A 6,219-nucleotide genomic window follows, 5' to 3' on the forward strand; every position below is an offset into this window, starting at 1 on the left:
AAAAGACAGCAGTAAATTTGTTTTATTCAGTTTGCTCGTCAATAGCTCTCCGACAGAAGGTCCTAGGATGATGAGAATGACATATCTAGAATCAAGTTATGGTAGAGAGCAAGGTACACCTTTTGTTTTTACCGGTAGTCGAAATCTTCCCTTAACAGAGCCAAAAAGGAGGCAATATACTGTTTTCTTGCGCTCCGTGGTTTAGGGACCGTCACAAAAGTGCAATAAAGGTGATTGTGTGTAAGCAACAAAAAAAAAGGGTTTGCGTTCCTATTCAGGAGGGTTAGATCTATATGAAGATTACACACACTGCACAGGGCCTCCAGTCACTGAAGGCCCCATTTAATTAGTTACCTCTCTTACTAAGGGTGTTATATTTGAAGGTTCCTATCCATGTGAAGTCACTGACCCCCTCATCCATGCTATATTAATAATATTTCCAGATCACCACTTCTCTGATTTTATAGGCATATTTCTTGTTACAGGTCTAAATTTCAATACCTTCCTATCCATATGAACTACAGAACTACAGACAAGGGCATCGGGTTCCTTTGCCTCTCTTATGACAGGTATACCTTTTTTTCTACATTCCCCCCTTTGATTTTCTACAAATATTTATCATATTACAGCTGTGGTTATTTGTTCAAGTACAGATCTAATTTTCAATAGTTTATTATCCAAAATACATATACCTGTAAAACGACTTGATGTTAGGTCACATACCTCCCTCATCCATAGTCCACCCATTAGAATTTCCATTTTCCATTGCACTGATTTTATGCTTATTTCCAGTTATGGGTTTTATTTTCAATAACTCACTATCCATATGAGCTACATATCTACAAACAAGTGTGGTGGGTTCATTTAGAGCTCTTATGAAAAGGTACACCTTTAATTTTTTCCAACTTCCTACTATTGTATTTTTTTTGCAAATATTTATGATATTACAGTTGGGGTTATTTGTTCACATACAGATCATTTTCTGTAGCTCTATATCCAGATGGTTTAAATTATTTTCAATTTGTGCATATTTAACATATATTCCACGAGGTGGAGCCATTGACAACGGTACCTCTTATCCTATGGACCTACTTGTATTGACAGCCACACCTCGCATTGGCACTGTTGGTTGAATAGTTTCCTTGCTCATTGTCTTCCCTTATTCCAATTATCTATGTTCTCATGGCTCGAAATGAATGTCCATTGGTAGCACTGGTGCTCCTAACATAAACATTTTAGGAGCGCCAGACAAATATATATTTTCAATTGATTCAGATATAGCCTACATTGGGCCTATATGAATCCTACTTGCTTTTGCAGCACATCTCTTGAAGAATATATCCTTTTCCTTTCTTTCCAAATGTTTGCATAATGGCAAAGTAACCAGGTTGTTAGGCAATATGGGCAAAAAAATCTAATTGTGATTTTTCAACAATATATTGCCATTTGACTTGCGATATAGATCAAAACACTTGGGTGAACTGTTGGAATCATAAAAATATAATTATTATTCTAATTCTATGGTGGTGTTTGGCATGACAACAAATGAACAGGTAGGAGTAATGACATGGGAGGAATCGAAGTGCTGGTCATTGTTTCTCAGGGGACCCAAATAGCATTTGAATAGATGCAAAGATGTTACATTTAGACAAAGATTTTAGAATAGGCTATCTGATTCAGAACATGTCTTTGCACAAACAACATGCTGATATAGACCACCACTGGTAGCAACCTGTACAAGAGCTAACGTTTGCTTTGCCTTAGCTAGTGCATTTAGCTAAAGGGTATTTAGCTAGCCAGCTAGCTAGTTAGCGATTAGCTTTAGGCACATACCAGCTTCCTTAGACTAACTAACTTTCAATTTGCAAAGAGCAAGATAAACAAACTAATATTATTTAATAGAGGAAACATGTGGATTCATATTTAGATGCAACATGGAAAACAGTATCATTGCTGTTTTGGAAGAATCTGCTGAGAGACCGTGTGCTGCCTGCCTGTTGAGTGACAGGTGAGGTTTCAGCCTGACTTGTTTGAGCCATTTAGAGAAGTGTTGCAGCAAAATATTGTTACGCATTTAATTTTTTATTGGATTTTTTCACACAGTGCTCCCAAAATAAAATCCAAATTAGTCACACTTTGACCTTGTATGTACTTGCCCATTCCATCTGTGTCGTCGTTTTGATGAAAGCCATTGAAGAAGCCCGAAAGAAAAAATATTTTTGTTTTGAGCAAGCGTTGCGCCTTTAGTTTTCTATGCTGATCTAATAATTGTTTGCATCTTTACTCACATTGGTTGAGCGCCTTTACCTTCTTTCCACATATGAAAACTAACACTTCAAAATTTAAGGTAACTTGATTACCACTCTGCAATATTAAATCCCTTCACCCCAAATGATGGCTTGCCTCTGCATGAAATGAATTGTGTCGCCTATCCTATATGGTTATAAATGTGGGATTACACATCAAATGTTCCTATAAGTGGTATACAGCCCAATCCTAAATCCCATACACCCTATGCACTTGTAGAGATCTGAGTGGATTTGACAGGTGTAAGCAATATGGCAATAGCTCCAACTTGCCCTCTTATAGGCTAAGTGGAAGTTTAAATATACTGCTTACAGATGTAGATCTTAATTTGATCAGTGTTTTGTGGCTAACAATTTTAGGAAATGCAAACGTGTAGTGTATTCAAAGTTTAAAAAGGCTTCTAAAATGTGTAATTTCCACTTTAAAATGTCGGGCTTGATTTGCCGCAATGAAAAATGTATCAACCCCTACAAAAAATATCCAGTAATTATAATATACATAATAATTCACATTACCTGTTGCTGCAAGATTATTTTCCTGCTATAGTAAACTGGCTCAAATTCAGATCCTACATCTGTATACCAATCTTCACAAGCTTTAATCTCCACAAGTGCATAGGGCATGGGTTCTAGGGGTTGATTGGGTATTGTGCCTACAACATTGCCCTGTGGAAGATGCCATCTTTCGGAAGGGGCATTAAAATGTGTCTTGACTCTCTGGTTATTGAATAGCTTAACATGTTAAGCCTACTCTACCATACTGTTCCAGAGTGCACCCAGTTGCCTAGCCACATGAGCCTGGCCAGGGTGATGGAGACTGTCTGCCTGGCTCCTGGCAGTAATTATAGCTCATTAATCCACTCTCCGCCCTTGTGACTAACACTTTCTTGATGTGTTGGCCACACAAAATTGCCATGAAAAAAATCTGTATTTTATTTGAACAGCTAATAAATGATTGACGTCATGTCCTTCATCAGCGGCCTTCATCACAACACTAACCAGGTTTCCATTCAACCTATTTATGCAAAGTACATGTCAAATAAATAAAAGTCATGACAGGCCTGATGGAAACAGTTACTGTAATTTCTCAGTAAACTTTCCAAATGTTGACAAAACAAAATATGCTAGACAAGGTGGAACCTTTTTGTGTCTGTAAAATTAATTATGTGAGAAATGGCCGTGGAAATGCTTTTACCTGCAAATATTTCTATAACAACCATCGTATCAAAATAAACTTGGAGTCATGTGATGATATGTTGCGTGGTCCTCCCACTACGACTTGGGAAAGCATGCTGTTTATTATGCTACAGATGAAATACATTATGATGAACTTCACAGGGTGGTGAAAGTGCACGGTGATGAGCTTGATGCTCCTTTCCAATAACTATCAAGGGTCTTATTCTGATGACATGATGATTGATGCTTGGCTGCCGTTTGACAAATAAAAATATTGTTGCTATTTTGTCCATAATAATCTTATCATGTAGGCTATACCCGCACTGTGTCTGCGAGCTGTTGACTAAATCGCCAGAGTGGACACATTCGCTATATAATGCAACATTTTGTAATAAAACCATCAGTAGAGTTGATGGTTTTGCGATGAAAACCCATTTAACTTTTATTTTTTCTATTCGGTACACAGGAATGTAGCCTCAAAAGTTCTTATTATGTGCACTGTCATCACACACAGCATTTTATCTGCAACAAGCCAAGCTCTACCTTTCATATGAGAGGTATAGAAAACCACCATAATTGTTTGTAGGTCTGTAGCTCATATGGATAGGAAGGTATTGAAAGTTAGACTTAACTTAATTTAAAAATGGCAAGTTACAATATATATATATATGTGTAACAAACAGAGCAAGCAGGGGTTTGAATGAGAGCCATGAGTGTACAGCCACAGCTTGCTCATCTCCCTACAGTGCAGTGGCCCCCATCAGTTATATTTCAGATGGTGTCAACATAATTGAATATTGAAGTAGAATGTATTTTTGTAAGTCACCAGAAGTGACATTGTCATAGTCATTCTATTAAACCCCAACTCAAACTCCCCCACCCCTACCCGTCACCACTGCAGAAAAAAAATCCTAGGGGAAGATGATAGGCTTATTCATACTTTATAACTTTTTCAAAATGTAATTGTTTTGGGAAAAAAATGATAATTTAATTGAGACAAACATGAGGTTTTCCTGTAAACACTAGGTTCTGCTGATTGCACTTTTAAGATGGTCCCTTAGCCGTGAGTGTATAATATTTCTCCGTTGAAACCAATTTAGAGTACTTAAAAAAAAAACATAACAGTCACCTGAAATTAGACATATTACGCATCTACTTATTCCATAGGGAGAGGAAAAAACTGTTCGCAATTTTGGGGAAAAACCTCCCACAGCCTCTTACACTACGAGGGGGCGCAAAATCCGTCCACGTAATTTCCACAGGTACAAAATCCCACTCACTGTATGACTCGTCTCAATATTAAACTAGGCCATTAATGCTTTTCTTGCGGTTCTTCAGTCTGTACAATTATTCGCTTCGCATCTCTCACTCTTCTCCAGCAGATGCACCAATACAACTGAATCCATGCGCTCACCAAAGCTAATTGGAGAGGCACGCTATAATTCACTAGCCCCGTAGCTACGGTTATAATCCCACGTGCTCTGGAATGAATGAGCATAATCTGTTCTTCACGATGACAGAAGACACAGTTAATAATTTAGGGGAAAAACAATCCAAAAACAGAGACAGACGACCCACTGCTGCAAGGGCATGAAATAAATGCATCTCCCCTGCGCACTGGTGTGTCTGCTAGGCGTGCGCGTGCCTTGTGTGTATATGTGTGTGCGTGCGTAGGTGCGTGATTTAATGTGTACGCTTTTTGTCACCTTTAACATGTATTTATGTGCGTGTTACCAATAACCATGACAGTCGTGCTTAGATCTTGTGTAATGAGCTAAACATTTAGAGGGCAGGTACTTCTAATTGGAGCACGAATGATGGACGGTGACGTGTCTACCACATTTATATTTCAATGTTTTTCCTCAAAGGAGGTTCCAATGAAGAGGCCGCATGTTGTATATACACTTCCATTGAGTAAAAGGCTGACGCACAATTGATTGATGGATGAATCATGGCTACCTATCAATAGCAATACCTCGGGTGGCAATTAAGCTGTCACACATGATTTATTATACTACACCATTAATATGAGGCACATCCCGTATACTTGCTCCTAAAGCAACAGTGGTAATAAAATGTATGATTCCCTTGCATTAATATTTAGCCTCAAATTAAACATCACCATTTGTCTTTATGAATTCACAGAAACAAGTGGCGAATGAGGTTGACAATAACGTGCTGCCATTTCAGTGATGGATGCCGAGAGAGATACTCAATAAACTGATCCAGGTGAGCACAGTGTGTTCTTGTTGCTTCGACTAATTTTAAGTCACCTCATTGTTAATAAAAACGAAACAATTCCATATTTGTTTATACCTTTATTTTACTAGGCAAGTCAGTTAAGAACAAATTCTTATTTTCAATGAAGGACTAGGAACAGTGGGTTAACTGCCTGTTCAGGGGCAGAAAGACAGATTTGTACTTTGTCAGCTCGGGGTTGGAACTTGCAACCTTTCGGTTACTAGTCCAAAACTCTAACCACTAGGCTACCCTGTTTAGGGGATTAAAAACAGACTATAATTTACAATATAGCTTCAGTGAGGTTAATGTAAAGCTCAATGATGTCAAAGTCAATTAAATCAGTAAAAGAATATGACCAATCTACACAGAAAATGGTCATGCCAAAACAGTTCTTCACAATTATCAGTAGGAAATGTGTCCAACAGAATCAGCGAATCACTTGAAATACATGCAACACAAATTTCAAAGTTCATGGCATCAATGTCTTTATTTTTCT

This window comes from Oncorhynchus masou, chromosome 1 (genome assembly GCF_036934945.1).
Source record: "Oncorhynchus masou masou isolate Uvic2021 chromosome 1, UVic_Omas_1.1, whole genome shotgun sequence".
NCBI classification, from domain to species: domain Eukaryota; kingdom Metazoa; phylum Chordata; class Actinopteri; order Salmoniformes; family Salmonidae; genus Oncorhynchus; species Oncorhynchus masou.